Below are 23,301 nucleotides of genomic sequence, written 5' to 3' on the forward strand. Positions count from 1 at the left end.
ATTTGACATTGGTTTGATTCTGGAACCCTGTGGACCGGGAACATGACTGAGGTTTTATTCTGGAACCCTGTAGCCTGGGAATATAACTGAGGATTGTTTCTGGAACCCGGTGGCCTGGTAACATGACTGAGGCGTGATTCTAGAAAAGTGTGGCCTGGGAATATGACTGAGGTTTGATTCTGGAAATCTGTGGCCTGGGAACTTGACTGAGGTTTGATGGCAGAAATCTGTGGACTGGCAACATTACTGAGGTTTGATTGTAGAACCCTGTGCCCTGGAAACATGACTGCGACCTGATACTTGAAACCCATGGCCTGGGAATTTGACATTGGTTTGATTCTGGAACCCTGTGGCCAGGAACAAGACTGAGGTGTGATTCTGGAATCCTGTTGCCTGGGAACATGACATCTGTTTAGATTGTGGAATACTGGGCCCTGGGAATCTGACTGAGGCTTTGTTTTGGTACCCTGTGGACTGGGAACATGACTGAGGTTTTATTCTGGAACCCTGTAGCCTGCGAAAATAACTGAGGATTGTTTCTCGAACCCTGTGGCCTGGGAACATGACATCAGTGGATTCTGGAACCCTGTGGCCTGGGAACATGAGAACGGTTTGATTCTGGAACCCTGTGGCCTGGGAACATGTCTGAGGTTTGATGGTGGAAACCTGTGGCTTGGCAACATGACTGAGGTTTGTTTCTGGAACCCTGTTCCCTGGGAACATGAGTGAGTTTTGCTTCTGGACACCTTTGTCCTGGGAACATGACTGTGGTTTGACTGTGGAACCGTGGGTCCTGCAAACATGACTGAGGTTTGATTCTGGAACCATGTGTCCTGGGAATATGACTGAGGTTTGATTCTGGAAATCTGTGGCCTGGGAACTTGACTGAGGTTTGATGGCAGAAATCTGTGGACTGGCAACATGACTGAGATTTGATTGTAGAACCCTGTACCCTGGAAACATGACTGAGACCTGATACTTGAAACCCATGGCCTGGGAACTTGACATTGGTTTGATTCTGGAACCCTGTGGCCAGGAACAAGACTGAGGCGTGATTCTGGAATGCTGTGCCCTGGGAACATGACATCTGTTTAGATTGTGGAATACTGGGCCCTGGGAACCTGACTGAAAGCTTGGTTCTGGAATCCTGTGGACTGGGAACATGACTGAGGTTTGATTGTGGAATCCTGTGGCCTGCGAACATGACTGAGGTTTGATTCTGGAACCATGTGTCCTGGGAATATGACTGAGCTTTGATTCTGGAAATCTGTGGCCTGGGAACTTGACTGAGGTTTGATGGCAGAAACCTGTGGACTGGCAACATGACTGAGGTTTGATTGTAGAACCCTGTACCCTGGAAACATGACTGCGACCTGATACTTGAAACCCATGGCTTGGGAACTTGACATTGGTTTGATTCTTTAACCCTGTGGCCAGGGAACATGACTGAGACGAGATTCTGGAATCCTGTGCCCAGGAAACATGACTGTGGCTTGGTACTGGAAACCCATGGCCTAGGAATTTGACATTGGTTTGATTCTGGAACCCTGTGGCCTGGGAACATGACTGAGGCGTGATTCTGGAATCCTGCGGCCTGGGAACATGACATCTGTTTAGATTATGGAATACTGTGCCCTGGGAACCTGACTGAAAGCTTGGTTCTGGAATCCTGTGGACTGGGAACATGACTGAGGTTTGATTCTGGAACCATGTGGCCTGGGAATATGACTGTGGTTTGATTTTGGAAACCATTGGCCTGTGAACATGACTGATGTTAGATTGAGGAATCCTGGGGCCTGGGAACATGACATCACTTTGGATTCTGGTACCCTGTTGCCTGGGAACATGAAATCGGTTTGATTGTGGAAACCTGTGGTCTGGGAATATGACTGAGGTTTGATGGTGGTACCCTATGGCCTGGCAACATGACTGAGGTTTGATTCTGGATCCCTGTGGCCAGGGAACATGACTGAGACATGATTCTGGAAAACTGTGGCCTGGGAATATGACTGAGGTTTGATTCTGGAAATCTGTGGCCTGGGAACTTGACTGAGGTTTGATGGCAGAAATCTGTGGACTGGCAACATTACTGAGGTTTGATTGTTGAACCCTGTGCTCTGGAAACATGACTGCGACCTGATACTTGAAACGCATGGCCTGGGAAATTGACATTGGTTTGATTCTGGAACCCTGTGGACCGGGAACATGACTGAGGTTTTATTCTGGAACCCTGTAGCCTGGGAATATAACTGAGGATTGTTTCTGGAACCCGGTGGCCTGGTAACATGACTGAGGCGTGATTCTAGAAAAGTGTGGCCTGGGAATATGACTGAGGTTTGATTCTGGAAATCTGTGGCCTGGGAACTTGACTGAGGTTTGATGGCAGAAATCTGTGGACTGGCAACATTACTGAGGTTTGATTGTAGAACCCTGTGCCCTGGAAACATGACTGCGACCTGATACTTGAAACCCATGGCCTGGGAATTTGACATTGGTTTGATTCTGGAACCCTGTGGCCAGGAACAAGACTGAGGTGTGATTCTGGAATCCTGTTGCCTGGGAACATGACATCTGTTTAGATTGTGGAATACTGGGCCCTGGGAATCTGACTGAGGCTTTGTTTTGGTACCCTGTGGACTGGGAACATGACTGAGGTTTTATTCTGGAACCCTGTAGCCTGCGAAAATAACTGAGGATTGTTTCTCGAACCCTGTGGCCTGGGAACATGACATCAGTGGATTCTGGAACCCTGTGGCCTGGGAACATGAGAACGGTTTGATTCTGGAACCCTGTGGCCTGGGAACATGTCTGAGGTTTGATGGTGGAAACCTGTGGCTTGGCAACATGACTGAGGTTTGTTTCTGGAACCCTGTTCCCTGGGAACATGAGTGAGTTTTGCTTCTGGACACCTTTGTCCTGGGAACATGACTGTGGTTTGACTGTGGAACCGTGGGTCCTGCAAACATGACTGAGGTTTGATTCTGGAACCATGTGTCCTGGGAATATGACTGAGGTTTGATTCTGGAAATCTGTGGCCTGGGAACTTGACTGAGGTTTGATGGCAGAAATCTGTGGACTGGCAACATGACTGAGATTTGATTGTAGAACCCTGTACCCTGGAAACATGACTGAGACCTGATACTTGAAACCCATGGCCTGGGAACTTGACATTGGTTTGATTCTGGAACCCTGTGGCCAGGAACAAGACTGAGGCGTGATTCTGGAATGCTGTGCCCTGGGAACATGACATCTGTTTAGATTGTGGAATACTGGGCCCTGGGAACCTGACTGAAAGCTTGGTTCTGGAATCCTGTGGACTGGGAACATGACTGAGGTTTGATTGTGGAATCCTGTGGCCTGCGAACATGACTGAGGTTTGATTCTGGAACCATGTGTCCTGGGAATATGACTGAGCTTTGATTCTGGAAATCTGTGGCCTGGGAACTTGACTGAGGTTTGATGGCAGAAACCTGTGGACTGGCAACATGACTGAGGTTTGATTGTAGAACCCTGTACCCTGGAAACATGACTGCGACCTGATACTTGAAACCCATGGCTTGGGAACTTGACATTGGTTTGATTCTTTAACCCTGTGGCCAGGGAACATGACTGAGACGAGATTCTGGAATCCTGTGCCCAGGAAACATGACTGTGGCTTGGTACTGGAAACCCATGGCCTAGGAATTTGACATTGGTTTGATTCTGGAACCCTGTGGCCTGGGAACATGACTGAGGCGTGATTCTGGAATCCTGCGGCCTGGGAACATGACATCTGTTTAGATTATGGAATACTGTGCCCTGGGAACCTGACTGAAAGCTTGGTTCTGGAATCCTGTGGACTGGGAACATGACTGAGGTTTGATTCTGGAACCATGTGGCCTGGGAATATGACTGTGGTTTGATTTTGGAAACCATTGGCCTGTGAACATGACTGATGTTAGATTGAGGAATCCTGGGGCCTGGGAACATGACATCACTTTGGATTCTGGTACCCTGTTGCCTGGGAACATGAAATCGGTTTGATTGTGGAAACCTGTGGTCTGGGAATATGACTGAGGTTTGATGGTGGTACCCTATGGCCTGGCAACATGACTGAGGTTTGATTCTGGATCCCTGTGGCCAGGGAACATGACTGAGACGTGATTCTGGAAAACTGTGGCCTGGGAATATGACTGAGGTTTGATTCTGGAAATCTGTGGCCTGGGAACTTGACTGAGGTTTGATGGCAGAAATCTGTGGACTGGCAACATTACTGAGGTTTGATTGTTGAACCCTGTGCTCTGGAAACATGACTGCGACCTGATACTTGAAACGCATGGCCTGGGAAATTGACATTGGTTTGATTCTGGAACCCTGTGGACCGGGAACATGACTGAGGTTTTATTCTGGAACCCTGTAGCCTGGGAATATAACTGAGGATTGTTTCTGGAACCCGGTGGCCTGGTAACATGACTGAGGCGTGATTCTAGAAAAGTGTGGCCTGGGAATATGACTGAGGTTTGATTCTGGAAATCTGTTGCCTGGGAACTTGACTGAGGTTTGATGGCAGAAATCTGTGGACTGGCAACATTACTGAGGTTTGATTGTAGAACCCTGTGCCCTGGAAACATGACTGCGACCTGATACTTGAAACCCATGGCCTGGGAATTTGACATTGGTTTGATTCTGGAACCCTGTGGCCAGGAACAAGACTGAGGTGTGATTCTGGAATCCTGTTGCCTGGGAACATGACATCTGTTTAGATTGTGGAATACTGGGCCCTGGGAATCTGACTGAGGCTTGGTTTTTGTACCCTATGGACTGGGAACATGACTGAGGTTTTATTCTGGAACCCTGTAGCCTGCAAAAATAACTGAGGATTGTTCCTCGAACCCTGTGGCCTGGGAACATGACATCAGTGGATTCTGGAACCCAGTGGCCTGGGAACATGAGAACGGTTTGATTCTGGAACCCTGTGGCCTGGGAACATGTCTGAGGTTTGATGGTGGAAACCTGTGGCTTGGCAACATGACTGAGGTTTGTTTCTGGAACCCTGTTCCCTGGGAACATGACTGAGGTTTGATTCTGGACACCTTTGTGCTGGGAACATGACTGTGTTCTGATTGTAGAATCATGGGTCCTGCAAACATGACTGAGGTTTGATTCTGGAACCATGTGTCCTGCGAATATGACTGAGGTTTGATATTGGAAATCTTTGGCCTGGGAACTTGACTGAGGTTTGATGGCAGAAACCTGTGGACTGGCAACATGACTGAGGTTTGATTGTAGAACCCTGTGCCCTGGAAATATGACTGTGGCCTGGTAGTGGAAACCCATGGCCTAGGAGTTTGACATTGGTTTGATTCTGGAACGCTGTGGCCTGGGAACATGACTGAGGCGTGATTCTGGAAAAGTGTGGCCTGGGAATATGACTGAAGTTTGATTCTGGAAATCTGTGGCCTGGGAACTTGACTGAGGTTTGATGGCAGAAATCTGTGGACTGGCAACATGACTGAGGTTTGATTGTAGAACCCTGTACCCTGGAAACATGACTGAGACCTGATACTTGAAACCCATGGCCTGGGAACTTGACATTGGTTTGATTCTGGAACCCTGTGGCCAGGAACAAGACTGAGGCGTGATTCTGGAATGCTGTGCCCTGGGAACATGACATCTGTTTAGACTGTGGAATACTGGGCCCTGGGAACCTGACTGAGGCTTGGTTCTGGAACCCTGTGGACAGGGAACTTGACTGAGGTTTTATTCTGGAATCCTGTGGCCTGGGAACATGACATCAGTGGATTCTGGAACCCTGTGGCCGGGGAACATGTCATCAGTGGATTCTGGAACCCTGTGGCCTGGGAACATGAGAACGGTTTGATTCTGGAACCCTGTGGCTTGGGAATATGTCTGAGGTTTGATGGTGGAAACCTGTGGCCTGGCAACATGACTGAGGTTTGTTTCTGGAACCCTGTTCCCTGGGAACATGACTGAGGTTTGCTTCTGGACACCTTTCTCCTGGGAACATGACTGTGGTTTGATTGTGGAATCCTGTGGCCTGCGAACATGACTGAGGTTTGATTCTGGAACCATGTGTCCTGGGAATATGACTGAGCTTTGATTCTGGAAATCTGTGGCCTGGGAACTTGACTGAGGTTTGATGGCAGAAACCTGTGGACTGGCAACATGACTGAGGTTTGATTGTAGAACCCTGTGCCCTGGAAACATGACTGCGACCTGATACTTGAAACCCATGGCTTGGGAACTTGACATTGGTTTGATTCTTTAACCCTGTGGCCAGGGAACATGACTGAGGCGAGATTCTGGAATCCTGTGCCCAGGAAACATGACTGTGGCTTGTTACTGGAAACCCATGGCCTAGGAATTTGACATTGGTTTGATTCTGGAACCCTGTGGCCTGGGAACATGACTGAGGCGTGATTCTGGAATCCTGCGGCCTGGGAACATGACATCTGTTTAGATTATGGAATACTGTGCCCTGGGAACCTGACTGAAAGCTTGGTTCTGGAATCCTGTGGACTGGGAACATGACTGAGGTTTGATTCTGGAACCATGTGGCCTGGGAATATGACTGTGGTTTGATTTTGGAAACCATTGGCCTGTGAACATGACTGATGTTAGATTGAGGAATCCTGGGGCCTGGGAACATGACATCACTTTGGATTCTGGTACCCTGTTGCCTGGGAACATGAAATCGGTTTGATTGTGGAAACCTGTGGTCTGGGAATATGACTGAGGTTTGATGGTGGTACCCTATGGCCTGGCAACATGACTGAGGTTTGATTCTGGATCCCTGTGGCCAGGGAACATGACTGAGGCGTGATTCTGGAAAACTGTGGCCTGGGAATATGACTGAGGTTTGATTCTGGAAATCTGTGGCCTGGGAACTTGACTGAGGTTTGATGGCAGAAACCTGTTGACTGGCAAAATGACTGAGGTTTGATTGTAGAACCCTGTGCCCTGGAAACATGACTGCGACCTGATACTTGAAACCCATGGCCTGGGAATTTGACATTGGTTTGATTCTGGAACCCTGTGGCCAGGAACAAGACTGAGGCGTGATTCTGGAATCCTGTTGCCTGGGAACATGACATCTCTTTAGATTGTGGAATACTGGGCCCTGGGAATCTGACTGAGGCTTGGTTTTGGTACCCTGTGGACTGGGAACATGACTGAGGTTTTATTCTGGAACCCTGTAGCCTGCGAAAATAACTGAGGATTGTTTCTCGAACCCTGTGGCCTGGGAACATGACATCAGTGGATTCTGGAACCCTGTGGCCTGGGAACATGAGAACGGTTTGATTCTGCAACCCTGTGGCCTGGGAACATGTCTGAGGTTTGATGGTGGAAACCTGTGGCTTGGCAACATGACTGAGGTTTGTTTCTGGAACCCTGTTCCCTGGGAACATGACTGAGGTTTGATTCTGGACACCTTTGTGCTGGGAACATGACTGTGTTCTGATTGTAGAATCATGGGTCCTGCAAACATGACTGAGGTTTGATTCTGGAACCATGTGTCCTGCGAATATGACTGAGGTTTGATATTGGAAATCTTTGGCCTGGGAACTTGACTGAGGTTTGATGGCAGAAACCTGTTGACTGGCAACATGACTGAGGTTTGATTGTAGAACCCTGTGCCCTGGAAACATGACTGTGGCCTGGTAGTGGAAACCCATGGCCTAGGAGTTTGACATTGGTTTGATTCTGGAACGCTGTGGCCTAGGAACATGACTGAGGCGTGATTCTGGAAAAGTGTGACCTGGGAATATGACTGAAGTTTGATTCTGGAAATCTGTGGCCTGGGAACTTGACTGAGGTTTGATGGCAGAAATCTGTGGACTGGCAACATGACTGAGGTTTGATTGTAGAACCCTGTACCCTGGAAACATGACTGAGACCTGATACTTGAAACCCATGGCCTGGGAACTTGACATTGGTTTGATTCTGGAACCCTGTAGCCAGGAACAAGACTGAGGCGTGATTCTGGAATGCTGTGCCCTGGGAACATGACATCTGTTTAGATTGTGGAATACTGGGCCCTGGGAACCTGACTGAGGCTTGGTTCTGGAACCCTGTGGACAGGGAACTTGACTGAGGTTTTATTCTGGAATCCTGTGGCCTGGGAACATGACATCAGTGGATTCTGGAACCCTGTGGCCGGGGAACATGTCATCAGTGGATTCTGGAACCCTGTGGCCTGGGAACATGAGAACGGTTTGATTCTGGAACCCTGTGGCTTGGGAATATGTCTGAGGTTTGATGGTGGAAACCTGTGGCCTGGCAACATGACTGAGGTTTGTTTCTGGAACCCTGTTCCCTGGGAACATGACTGAGGTTTGCTTCTGGACACCTTTCTCCTGGGAACATGACTGTGGTTTGATTGTGGAATCCTGTGGCCTGCGAACATGACTGAGGTTTGATTCTGGAACCATGTGTCCTGGGAATATGACTGAGCTTTGATTCTGGAAATCTGTGGCCTGGGAACTTGACTGAGGTTTGATGGCAGAAACCTGTGGACTGGCAACATGACTGAGGTTTGATTGTAGAACCCTGTACCCTGGAAACATGACTGCGACCTGATACTTGAAACCCATGGCTTGGGAACTTGACATTGGTTTGATTCTTTAACCCTGTGGCCAGGGAACATGACTGAGGCGAGATTCTGGAATCCTGTGCCCAGGAAACATGACTGTGGCTTGGTACTGGAAACCCATGGCCTAGGAATTTGACATTGGTTTGATTCTGGAACCCTGTGGCCTGGGAACATGACTGAGGCGTGATTCTGGAATCCTGCGGCCTGGGAACATGACATCTGTTTAGATTATGGAATACTGTGCCCTGGGAACCTGACTGAAAGCTTGGTTCTGGAATCCTGTGGACTGGGAACATGACTGAGGTTTGATTCTGGAACCATGTGGCCTGGGAATATGACTGTGGTTTGATTTTGGAAACCATTGGCCTGTGAACATGACTGATGTTAGATTGAGGAATCCTGGGGCCTGGGAACATGACATCACTTTGGATTCTGGTACCCTGTTGCCTGGGAACATGAAATCGGTTTGATTGTGGAAACCTGTGGTCTGGGAATATGACTGAGGTTTGATGGTGGTACCCTATGGCCTGGCAACATGACTGAGGTTTGATTCTGGATCCCTGTGGCCAGGGAACATGACTGAGACGTGATTCTGGAAAACTGTGGCCTGGGAATATGACTGAGGTTTGATTCTGGAAATCTGTGGCCTGGGAACTTGACTGAGGTTTGATGGCAGAAATCTGTGGACTGGCAACATTACTGAGGTTTGATTGTTGAACCCTGTGCTCTGGAAACATGACTGCGACCTGATACTTGAAACGCATGGCCTGGGAAATTGACATTGGTTTGATTCTGGAACCCTGTGGACCGGGAACATGACTGAGGTTTTATTCTGGAACCCTGTAGCCTGGGAATATAACTGAGGATTGTTTCTGGAACCCAGTGGCCTGGTAACATGACTGAGGCGTGATTCTAGAAAAGTGTGGCCTGGGAATATGACTGAGGTTTGATTCTGGAAATCTGTGGCCTGGGAACTTGACTGAGGTTTGATGGCAGAAATCTGTGGACTGGCAACATTACTGAGGTTTGATTGTAGAACCCTGTGCCCTGGAAACATGACTGCGACCTGATACTTGAAACCCATGGCCTGGGAATTTGACATTGGTTTGATTCTGGAACCCTGTGGCCAGGAACAAGACTGAGGCGTGATTCTGGAATCCTGTTGCCTGGGAACATGACATCTGTTTAGATTGTGGAATACTGGGCCCTGGGAATCTGACTGAGGCTTGGTTTTGGTACCCTGTGGACTGGGAACATGACTGAGGTTTTATTCTGGAACCCTGTAGCCTGCGAAAATAATTGAGGATTGTTTCTCGAACCCTGTGGCCTGGGAACATGACATCAGTGGATTCTGGAACCCTGTGGCCTGGGAACATGAGAACGGTTTGATTCTGGAACCCTGTGGCCTGGGAACATGTCTGAGGTTTGATGGTGGAAACCTGTGGCTTGGCAACATGACTGAGGTTTGTTTCTGGAACCCTGTTCCCTGGGAACATGAGTGAGTTTTGCTTCTGGACACCTTTGTCCTGGGAACATGACTGTGGTTTGACTGTGGAACCGTGGGTCCTGCAAACATGACTGAGGTTTGATTCTGGAACCATGTGTCCTGGGAATATGACTGAGGTTTGATTCTGGAAATCTGTGGCCTGGGAACTTGACTGAGGTTTGATGGCAGAAATCTGTGGACTGGCAACATGACTGAGATTTGATTGTAGAACCCTGTACCCTGGAAACATGACTGAGACCTGATACTTGAAACCCATGGCCTGGGAACTTGACATTGGTTTGATTCTGGAACCCTGTGGCCAGGAACAAGACTGAGGCGTGATTCTGGAATGCTGTGCCCTGGGAACATGACATCTGTTTAGATTGTGGAATACTGGGCCCTGGGAACCTGACTGAAAGCTTGGTTCTGGAATCCTGTGGACTGGGAACATGACTGAGGTTTGATTGTGGAATCCTGTGGCCTGCGAACATGACTGAGGTTTGATTCTGGAACCATGTGTCCTGGGAATATGACTGAGCTTTGATTCTGGAAATCTGTGGCCTGGGAACTTGACTGAGGTTTGATGGCAGAAACCTGTGGACTGGCAACATGACTGAGGTTTGATTGTAGAACCCTGTACCCTGGAAACATGACTGCGACCTGATACTTGAAACCCATGGCTTGGGAACTTGACATTGGTTTGATTCTTTAACCCTGTGGCCAGGGAACATGTCTGAGGTTTGATGGTGGAAACCTGTGGCTTGGCAACATGACTGAGGTTTGTTTCTGGAACCCTGTTCCCTGGGAACATGACTGAGGTTTGATTCTGGACACCTTTGTGCTGGGAACATGACTGTGTTCTGATTGTAGAATCATGGGTCCTGCAAACATGACTGAGGTTTGATTCTGGAACCATGTGTCCTGCGAATATGACTGAGGTTTGATATTGGAAATCTTTGGCCTGGGAACTTGACTGAGGTTTGATGGCAGAAACCTGTGGACTGGCAACATGACTGAGGTTTGATTGTAGAACCCTGTGCCCTGGAAATATGACTGTGGCCTGGTAGTGGAAACCCATGGCCTAGGAGTTTGACATTGGTTTGATTCTGGAACGCTGTGGCCTGGGAACATGACTGAGGCGTGATTCTGGAAAAGTGTGGCCTGGGAATATGACTGAAGTTTGATTCTGGAAATCTGTGGCCTGGGAACTTGACTGAGGTTTGATGGCAGAAATCTGTGGACTGGCAACATGACTGAGGTTTGATTGTAGAACCCTGTACCCTGGAAACATGACTGAGACCTGATACTTGAAACCCATGGCCTGGGAACTTGACATTGGTTTGATTCTGGAACCCTGTGGCCAGGAACAAGACTGAGGCGTGATTCTGGAATGCTGTGCCCTGGGAACATGACATCTGTTTAGACTGTGGAATACTGGGCCCTGGGAACCTGACTGAGGCTTGGTTCTGGAACCCTGTGGACAGGGAACTTGACTGAGGTTTTATTCTGGAATCCTGTGGCCTGGGAACATGACATCAGTGGATTCTGGAACCCTGTGGCCGGGGAACATGTCATCAGTGGATTCTGGAACCCTGTGGCCTGGGAACATGAGAACGGTTTGATTCTGGAACCCTGTGGCTTGGGAATATGTCTGAGGTTTGATGGTGGAAACCTGTGGCCTGGCAACATGACTGAGGTTTGTTTCTGGAACCCTGTTCCCTGGGAACATGACTGAGGTTTGCTTCTGGACACCTTTCTCCTGGGAACATGACTGTGGTTTGATTGTGGAATCCTGTGGCCTGCGAACATGACTGAGGTTTGATTCTGGAACCATGTGTCCTGGGAATATGACTGAGCTTTGATTCTGGAAATCTGTGGCCTGGGAACTTGACTGAGGTTTGATGGCAGAAACCTGTGGACTGGCAACATGACTGAGGTTTGATTGTAGAACCCTGTGCCCTGGAAACATGAATGCGACCTGATACTTGAAACCCATGGCTTGGGAACTTGACATTGGTTTGATTCTTTAACCCTGTGGCCAGGGAACATGACTGAGGCGAGATTCTGGAATCCTGTGCCCAGGAAACATGACTGTGGCTTGGTACTGGAAACCCATGGCCTAGGAATTTGACATTGGTTTGATTCTGGAACCCTGTGGCCTGGGAACATGACTGAGGCGTGATTCTGGAATCCTGCGGCCTGGGAACATGACATCTGTTTAGATTATGGAATACTGTGCCCTGGGAACCTGACTGAAAGCTTGGTTCTGGAATCCTGTGGACTGGGAACATGACTGAGGTTTGATTCTGGAACCATGTGGCCTGGGAATATGACTGTGGTTTGATTTTGGAAACCATTGGCCTGTGAACATGACTGATGTTAGATTGAGGAATCCTGGGGCCTGGGAACATGACATCACTTTGGATTCTGGTACCCTGTTGCCTGGGAACATGAAATCGGTTTGATTGTGGAAACCTGTGGTCTGGGAATATGACTGAGGTTTGATGGTGGTACCCTATGGCCTGGCAACATGACTGAGGTTTGATTCTGGATCCCTGTGGCCAGGGAACATGACTGAGGCGTGATTCTGGAAAACTGTGGCCTGGGAATATGACTGAGGTTTGATTCTGGAAATCTGTGGCCTGGGAACTTGACTGAGGTTTGATGGCAGAAATCTGTGGACTGGCAACATTACTGAGGTTTGATTGTAGAACCCTGTGCCCTGGAAACATGACTGCGACCTGATACTTGAAACCCATGGCCTGGGAATTTGACATTGGTTTGATTCTGGAACCCTGTGGCCAGGAACAAGACTGAGGCGTGATTCTGGAATCCTGTTGCCTGGGAACATGACATCTCTTTAGATTGTGGAATACTGGGCCCTGGGAATCTGACTGAGGCTTGGTTTTGGTACCCTGTGGACTGGGAACATGACTGAGGTTTTATTCTGGAACCCTGTAGCCTGCGAAAATAACTGAGGATTGTTTCTCGAACCCTGTGGCCTGGGAACATGACATCAGTGGATTCTGGAACCCTGTGGCCTGGGAACATGAGAATGGTTTGATTCTGCAACCCTGTGGCCTGGGAACATGTCTGAGGTTTGATGGTGGAAACCTGTGGCTTGGCAACATGACTGAGGTTTGTTTCTGGAACCCTGTTCCCTGGGAACATGACTGAGGTTTGATTCTGGACACCTTTGTGCTGGGAACATGACTGTGTTCTGATTGTAGAATCATGGGTCCTGCAAACATGACTGAGGTTTGATTCTGGAACCATGTGTCCTGCGAATATGACTGAGGTTTGATATTGGAAATCTTTGGCCTGGGAACTTGACTGAGGTTTGATGGCAGAAACCTGTTGACTGGCAAAATGACTGAGGTTTGATTGTAGAACCCTGTGCCCTGGAAACATGACTGTGGCCTGGTAGTGGAAACCCATGGCCTAGGAGTTTGACATTGGTTTGATTCTGGAACGCTGTGGCCTAGGAACATGACTGAGGCGTGCTTCTGGAAAAGTGTGACCTGGGAATATGACTGAAGTTTGATTCTGGAAATCTGTGGCCTGGGAACTTGACTGAGGTTTGATGGCAGAAATCTGTGGACTGGCAACATGACTGAGGTTTGATTGTAGAACCCTGTACCCTGGAAACATGACTGAGACCTGATACTTGAAACCCATGGCCTGGGAACTTGACATTGGTTTGATTCTGGAACCCTGTAGCCAGGAACAAGACTGAGGCGTGATTCTGGAATGCTGTGCCCTGGGAACATGACATCTGTTTAGATTGTGGAATACTGGGCCCTGGGAACCTGACTGAGGCTTGGTTCTGGAACCCTGTGGACAGGGAACTTGACTGAGGTTTTATTCTGGAATCCTGTGGCCTGGGAACATGACATCAGTGGATTCTGGAACCCTGTGGCCGGGGAACATGTCATCAGTGGATTCTGGAACCCTGTGGCCTGGGAACATGAGAACGGTTTGATTCTGGAACCCTGTGGCTTGGGAATATGTCTGAGGTTTGATGGTGGAAACCTGTGGCCTGGCAACATGACTGAGGTTTGTTTCTGGAACCCTGTTCCCTGGGAACATGACTGAGGTTTGCTTCTGGACACCTTTCTCCTGGGAACATGACTGTGGTTTGATTGTGGAATCCTGTGGCCTGCGAACATGACTGAGGTTTGATTCTGGAACCATGTGTCCTGGGAATATGACTGAGCTTTGATTCTGGAAATCTGTGGCCTGGGAACTTGACTGAGGTTTGATGGCAGAAACCTGTGGACTGGCAACATGACTGAGGTTTGATTGTAGAACCCTGTACCCTGGAAACATGACTGCGACCTGATACTTGAAACCCATGGCTTGGGAACTTGACATTGGTTTGATTCTTTAACCCTGTGGCCAGGGAACATGACTGAGGCGAGATTCTGGAATCCTGTGCCCAGGAAACATGACTGTGGCTTGGTACTGGAAACCCATGGCCTAGGAATTTGACATTGGTTTGATTCTGGAACCCTGTGGCCTGGGAACATGACTGAGGCGTGATTCTGGAATCCTGCGGCCTGGGAACATGACATCTGTTTAGATTATGGAATACTGTGCCCTGGGAACCTGACTGAAAGCTTGGTTCTGGAATCCTGTGGACTGGGAACATGACTGAGGTTTGATTCTGGAACCATGTGGCCTGGGAATATGACTGTGGTTTGATTTTGGAAACCATTGGCCTGTGAACATGACTGATGTTAGATTGAGGAATCCTGGGGCCTGGGAACATGACATCACTTTGGATTCTGGTACCCTGTTGCCTGGGAACATGAAATCGGTTTGATTGTGGAAACCTGTGGTCTGGGAATATGACTGAGGTTTGATGTTGGTACCCTATGGCCTGGCAACATGACTGAGGTTTGATTCTGGATCCCTGTGGCCAGGGAACATGACTGACGCGTGATTCTGGAAAACTGTGGCCTGGGAATATGACTGAGGTTTGATTCTGGAAATCTGTGGCCTGGGAACTTGACTGAGGTTTGATGGCAGAAATCTGTGGACTGGCAACATGACTGAGGTTTGATTGTAGAACCCTGTGCCCTGGAAACATGACTGCGACCTGATACTTGAAACCCATGGCCTGGGAATTTGACATTGGTTTGATTCTGGAACCCTGTGGCCAGGAACAAGACTGAGGCGTGATTCTGGAATCCTGTTGCCTGGGAACATGACATCTGTTTAGATTGTGGAATACTGGGCCCTGGGAATCTGACTGAGGCTTGGTTCTGGTACCCTGTGGACTGGGAACATGACTGAGGTTTTATTCTGGAACCCTGTAGCCTGCGAAAATTACTGAGGATTGTTTCTCGAACCCTGTGGCCTGGGAACATGACATCAGTGGATTCTGGAACCCTGTGGCCTGGGAACATGAGAACGGTTTGATTCTGCAACCCTGTGGCCTGGGAACATGTCTGAGGTTTGATGGTGGAAACCTGTGGCTTGGCAACATGACTGAGGTTTGTTTCTGGAACCCTGTTCCCTGGGAACATGACTGAGGTTTGATTCTGGACACCTTTGTGCTGGGAACATGACTGTGTTCTGATTGTAGAATCATGGGTCCTGCAAACATGACTGAGGTTTGATTCTGGAACCATGTGTCCTGCGAATATGACTGAGGTTTGATATTGGAAATCTTTGGCCTGGGAACTTGACTGAGGTTTGATGGCAGAAACCTGTTGACTGGCAAAATGACTGAGGTTTGATTGTAGAACCCTGTGCCCTGGAAACATGACTGTGGCCTGGTAGTGGAAACCCATGGCCTAGGAGTTTGACATTGGTTTGATTCTGGAACGCTGTGGCCTAGGAACATGACTGAGGCGTGCTTCTGGAAAAGTGTGACCTGGGAATATGACTGAAGTTTGATTCTGGAAATCTGTGGCCTGGGAACTTGACTGAGGTTTGATGGCAGAAATCTGTGGACTGGCAACATGACTGAGGTTTGATTGTAGAACCCTGTACCCTGGAAACATGACTGAGACCTGATACTTGAAACCCATGGCCTGGGAACTTGACATTGGTTTGATTCTGGAACCCTGTGGCCAGGAACAAGACTGAGGCGTGATTCTGGAATGCTGTGCCCTGGGAACATGACATCTGTTTAGATTGTGGAATACTGGGCCCTGGGAACCTGACTGAGGCTTGGTTCTGGAACCCTGTGGACAGGGAACTTGACTGAGGTTTTATTCTGGAATCCTGTGGCCTGGGAACATGACATCAGTGGATTCTGGAACCCTGTGGCCGGGGAACATGTCATCAGTGGATTCTGGAACCCTGTGGCCTGGGAACATGAGAACGGTTTGATTCTGGAACCCTGTGGCTTGGGAATATGTCTGAGGTTTGATGGTGGAAACCTGTGGCCTGGCAACATGACTGAGGTTTGTTTCTGGAACCCTGTTCCCTGGGAACATGACTGAGGTTTGCTTCTGGACACCTTTCTCCTGGGAACATGACTGTGGTTTGATTGTGGAATCCTGTGGCCTGCGAACATGACTGAGGTTTGATTCTGGAACCATGTGTCCTGGGAATATGACTGAGCTTTGATTCTGGAAATCTGTGGCCTGGGAACTTGACTGAGGTTTGATGGCAGAAACCTGTGGACTGGCAACATGACTGAGGTTTGATTGTAGAACCCTGTACCCTGGAAACATGACTGCGACCTGATACTTGAAACCCATGGCTTGGGAACTTGACATTGGTTTGATTCTTTAACCCTGTGGCCAGGGAACATGACTGAGGCGAGATTCTGGAATCCTGTGCCCAGGAAACATGACTGTGGCTTGGTACTGGAAACCCATGGCCTAGGAATTTGACATTGGTTTGATTCTGGAACCCTGTGGCCTGGGAACATGACTGAGGCGTGATTCTGGAATCCTGCGGCCTGGGAACATGACATCTGTTTAGATTATGGAATACTGTGCCCTGGGAACCTGACTGAAAGCTTGGTTCTGGAATCCTGTGGACTGGGAACATGACTGAGGTTTGATTCTGGAACCATGTGGCCTGGGAATATGACTGTGGTTTGATTTTGGAAACCATTGGCCTGTGAACATGACTGATGTTAGATTGAGGAATCCTGGGGCCTGGGAACATGACATCACTTTGGATTCTGGTACCCTGTTGCCTGGGAACATGAAATCGGTTTGATTGTGGAAACCTGTGGTCTGGGAATATGACTGAGGTTTGATGTTGGTACCCTATGGCCTGGCAACATGACTGAGGTTTGATTCTGGATCCCTGTGGCCAGGGAACATGACTGAGGCGTGATTCTGGAAAACTGTGGCCTGGGAATATGACTGAGGTTTGATTCTGGAAATCTGTGGCCTGGGAACTTGACTGAGGTTTGATGGCAGAAATCTGTGGACTGGCAACATTACTGAGGTTTGATTGTAGAACCCTGTGCCCTGGAAACATGACTGCGACCTGATACTTGAAACCCATGGCCTGGGAATTTGACATTGGTTTGATTCTGGAACCCTGTGGCCAGGAACAAGACTGAGGCGTGATTCTGGAATCCTGTTGCCTGGGAACATGACATCTGTTTAGATTGTGGAATACTGGGCCCTGGGAATCTGACTGAGGCTTGGTTCTGGTACCCTGTGGACTGGGAACATGACTGAGGTTTTATTCTGGAACCCTGTAGCCTGCAAAAATAACTGAGGATTGTTTCTCGAACCCTGTGGCCTGGGAACATGACATCAGTGGATTCTGGAACCCTGTGGCCTGGGTACATGAGAACGGTTTGATTCTGCAACCCTGTGGCCTGGGAACATGTCTGAGGTTTGATGGTGGAAACCTGTGGCTTGGCAACATGACTGAGGTTTGTTTCTGGAACCCTGTTCCCTGGGAACATGACTGAGGTTTGATTCTGGACACCTTTGTGCTGGGAACATGACTGTGTTCTGATTGTAGAATCATGGGTCCTGCAAACATGACTGAGGTTTGATTCTGGAACCATGTGTCCTGCGAATATGACTGAGGTTTGATATTGGAAATCTTTGGCCTGGGAACTTGACTGAGGTTTGATGGCAGAAATCTGTGGACTGGCAACATGACTGAGGTTTGATTGTAGAACCCTGTACCCTGGAAACATGACTGAGACCTGATACTTGAAACCCATGGCCTGGGAACTTGACATTGGTTTGATTCTGGAACCCTGTGGCCAGGAACAAGACTGAGGCGTGATTCTGGAATGCTGTGCCCTGGGAACATGACATCTGTTTAGATTGTGGAATACTGGGCCCTGGGAACCTGACTGAGGCTTGGTTCTGGAACCCTGTGGACAGGGAACTTGACTGAGGTTTTATTCTGGAATCCTGTGGCCTGGGAACATGACATCAGTGGATTCTGGAACCCTGTGGCCGGGGAACATGTCATCAGTGGATTCTGGAACCCTGTGGCCTGGGAACATGAGAACGGTTTGATTCTGGAACCCTGTGGCTTGGGAATATGTCTGAGGTTTGATGGTGGAAACCTGTGGCCTGGCAACATGACTGAGGTTTGTTTCTGGAACCCTGTTCCCTGGGAACATGACTGAGGTTTGCTTCTGGACACCTTTCTCCTGGGAACATGACTGTGGTTTGATTGTGGAATCCTGTGGCCTGCGAACATGACTGAGGTTTGATTCTGGAACCATGTGTCCTGGGAATATGACTGAGCTTTGATTCTGGAAATCTGTGGCCTGGGAACTTGACTGAGGTTTGATGGCAGAAACCTGTGGACTGGCAACATGACTGAGGTTTGATTGTAGAACCCTGTACCCTGGAAACATGACTGCGACCTGATACTTGAAACCCATGGCTTGGGAACTTGACATTGGTTTGATTCTTTAACCCTGTGGCCAGGGAACATGACTGAGGCGAGATTCTGGAATCCTGTGCCCAGGAAACATGACTGTGGCTTGGTACTGGAAACCCATGGCCTAGGAATTTGACATTGGTTTGATTCTGGAACCCTGTGGCCTGGGAACATGACTGAGGTGTGATTCTGGAATCCTGCGGCCTGGGAACATGACATCTGTTTAGATTATGGAATACTGTGCCCTGGGAACCTGACTGAAAGCTTGGTTCTGGAATCCTGTGGACTGGGAACATGACTGAGGTTTGATTCTGGAACCATGTGGCCTGGGAATATGACTGTGGTTTGATTTTGGAAACCATTGGCCTGTGAACATGACTGATGTTAGATTGAGGAATCCTGGGGCCTGGGAACATGACATCACTTTGGATTCTGGTACCCTGTTGCCTGGGAACATGAAATCGGTTTGATTGTGGAAACCTGTGGTCTGGGAATATGACTGAGGTTTGATGGTGGTACCCTATGGCCTGGCAACATGACTGAGGTTTGATTCTGGATCCCTGTGGCCAGGGAACATGACTGAGGCGTGATTCTGGAAAACTGTGGCCTGGGAATATGACTGAGGTTTGATTCTGGAAATCTGTGGCCTGGGAACTTGACTGAGGTTTGATGGCAGAAATCTGTGGACTAGCAACATGACTGAGGTTTGATTGTAGAACCCTGTGCCCTGGAAACATGACTGCGACCTGATACTTGAAACCCATGGCCTGGGAATTTGACATTGGTTTGATTCTGGAACCCTGTGGCCAGGAACAAGACTGAGGTGTGATTCTGGAATCCTGTTGCCTGGGAACATGACATCTGTTTAGATTGTGGAATACTGGGCCCTGGGAATCTGACTGAGGCTTGGTTTTGGTACCCTATGGACTGGGAACATGACTGAGGTTTTATTCTGGAACCCTGTAGCCTGCGAAAATAACTGAGGATTGTTTCTCGAACCCTGTGGCCTGGGAACATGACATCAGTGGATTCTGGAACCCAGTGGCCTGGGAACATGAGAACGGTTTGATTCTGGAACCCTGTGGCCTGGGAACATGTCTGAGGTTTGATGGTGGAAACCTGTGGCTTGGCAACATGACTGAGGTTTGTTTCTGGAATCCTGTTCCCTGGGAACATGACTGAGGTTTGATTCTGGACACCTTTGTGCTGGGAACATGACTGTGTTCTGATTGTAGAATCATGGGTCCTGCAAACATGACTGAGGTTTGATTCTGGAACCATGTGTCCTGCGAATATGACTGAGGTTTGATATTGGAAATCTTTGGCCTGGGAACTTGACTGAGGTTTGATGGCAGAAACCTGTGGACTGGCAACATGACTGAGGTTTGATTGTAGAACCCTGTGCCATGGAAACATGACTGTGGCCTGGTAGTGGAAACCCATGGCCTAGGAGTTTGACATTGGTTTGATTCTGGAACGCTGTGGCCTGGGAACATGACTGAGGCGTGATTCTGGAAAAGTGTGGCCTGGGAATATGACTGAAGTTTGATTCTGGAAATCTGTGGCCTGGGAACTTGACTGAGGTTTGATGGCAGAAATCTGTGGACTGGCAACATGACTGAGGTTTGATTGTAGAACCCTGTACCCTGGAAACATGACTGAGACCTGATACTTGAAACCCATGGCCTGGGAACTTGACATTGGTTTGATTCTGGAACCCTGTGGCCAGGAACAAGACTGAGGCGTGATTCTGGAATGCTGTGCCCTGGGAACATGACATCTGTTTAGACTGTGGAATACTGGGCCCTGGGAACCTGACTGAGGCTTGGTTCTGGAACCCTGTGGACAGGGAACTTGACTGAGGTTTTATTCTGGAATCCTGTGGCCTGGGAACATGACATCAGTGGATTCTGGAACCCTGTGGCCGGGGAACATGTCATCAGTGGATTCTGGAACCCTGTGGCCTGGGAACATGAGAACGGTTTGATTCTGGAACCCTGTGGCTTGGGAATATGTCTGAGGTTTGATGGTGGAAACCTGTGGCCTGGCAACATGACTGAGGTTTGTTTCTGGAACCCTGTTCCCTGGGAACATGACTGAGGTTTGCTTCTGGACACCTTTCTCCTGGGAACATGACTGTGGTTTGATTGTGGAATCCTGTGGCCTGCGAACATGACTGAGGTTTGATTCTGGAACCATGTGTCCTGGGAATATGACTGAGCTTTGATTCTGGAAATCTGTGGCCTGGGAACTTGACTGAGGTTTGATGGCAGAAACCTGTGGACTGGCAACATGACTGAGGTTTGATTGTAGAACCCTGTACCCTGGAAACATGACTGCGACCTGATACTTGAAACCCATGGCTTGGGAACTTGACATTGGTTTGATTCTTTAACCCTGTGGCCAGGGAACATGACTGAGGCGAGATTCTGGAATCCTGTGCCCAGGAAACATGACTGTGGCTTGGTACTGGAAACCCATGGCCTAGGAATTTGACATTGGTTTGATTCTGGAACCCTGTGGCCTGGGAACATGACTGAGGCGTGATTCTGGAATCCTGCGGCCTGGGAACATGACATCTGTTTAGATTATGGAATACTGTGCCCTGGGAACCTGACTGAAAGCTTGGTTCTGGAATCCTGTGGACTGGGAACATGACTGAGGTTTGATTCTGGAACCATGTGGCCTGGGAATATGACTGTGGTTTGATTTTGGAAACCATTGGCCTGTGAACATGACTGATGTTAGATTGAGGAATCCTGGGGCCTGGGAACATGACATCACTTTGGATTCTGGTACCCTGTTGCCTGGGAACATGAAATCGGTTTGATTGTGGAAACCTGTGGTCTGGGAATATGACTGAGGTTTGATGGTGGTACCCTATGGCCTGGCAACATGACTGAGGTTTGATTCTGGATCCCTGTGGCCAGGGAACATGACTGAGGCGTGATTCTGGAAAACTGTGGCCTGGGAATATGACTGAGGTTTGATTCTGGAAATCTGTGGCCTGGGAACTTGACTGAGGTTTGATGGCAGAAATCTGTGGACTGGCAACATGACTGAGGTTTGATTGTAGAACCCTGTGCCCTGGAAACATGACTGCGACCTGATACTTGAAACCCATGGCCTGGGAATTTGACATTGGTTTGATTCTGGAACCCTGTGGCCAGGAACAAGACTGAGGTGTGATTCTGGAATCCTGTTGCCTGGGAACATGACATCTGTTTAGATTGTGGAATACTGGGCCCTGGGAATCTGACTGAGGCTTGGTTTTGGTACCCTATGGACTGGGAACATGACTGAGGTTTTATTCTGGAACCCTGTAGCCTGCGAAAATAACTGAGGATTGTTTCTCGAACCCTGTGGCCTGGGAACATGACATCAGTGGATTCTGGAACCCAGTGGCCTGGGAACATGAGAACGGTTTGATTCTGGAACCCTGTGGCCTGGGAACATGTCTGAGGTTTGATGGTGGAAACCTGTGGCTTGGCAACATGACTGAGGTTTGTTTCTGGAATCCTGTTCCCTGGGAACATGACTGAGGTTTGATTCTGGACACCTTTGTGCTGGGAACATGACTGTGTTCTGATTGTAGAATCATGGGTCCTGCAAACATGACTGAGGTTTGATTCTGGAACCATGTGTCCTGCGAATATGACTGAGGTTTGATATTGGAAATCTTTGGCCTGGGAACTTGACTGAGGTTTGATGGCAGAAACCTGTGGACTGGCAACATGACTGAGGTTTGATTGTAGAACCCTGTGCCCTGGAAACATGACTGTGGCCTGGTAGTGGAAACCCATGGCCTAGGAGTTTGACATTGGTTTGATTCTGGAACGCTGTGGCCTGGGAACATGACTGAGGCGTGATTCTGGAAAAGTGTGGCCTGGGAATATGACTGAAGTTTGATTCTGGAAATCTGTGGCCTGGGAACTTGACTGAGGTTTGATGGCAGAAATCTGTGGACTGGCAACATGACTGAGGTTTGATTGTAGAACCCTGTACCCTGGAAACATGACTGAGACCTGATACTTGAAACCCATGGCCTGGGAACTTGACATTGGTTTGATTCTGGAACCCTGTGGCCAGGAACAAGACTGAGGCGTGATTCTGGAATGCTGTGCCCTGGGAACATGACATCTGTTTAGACTGTGGAATACTGGGCCCTGGGAACCTGACTGAGGCTTGGTTCTGGAACCCTGTGGACAGGGAACTTGACTGAGGTTTTATTCTGGAATCCTGTGGCCTGGGAACATGACATCAGTGGATTCTGGAACCCTGTGGCCGGGGAACATGTCATCAGTGGATTCTGGAACCCTGTGGCCTGGGAACATGAGAACGGTTTGATTCTGGAACCCTGTGGCTTGGGAATATGTCTGAGGTTTGA

Source organism: Balaenoptera borealis (genome assembly GCF_965194805.1).
Source record: "Balaenoptera borealis genome assembly, chromosome: 19".
NCBI lineage: Eukaryota > Metazoa > Chordata > Mammalia > Artiodactyla > Balaenopteridae > Balaenoptera > Balaenoptera borealis.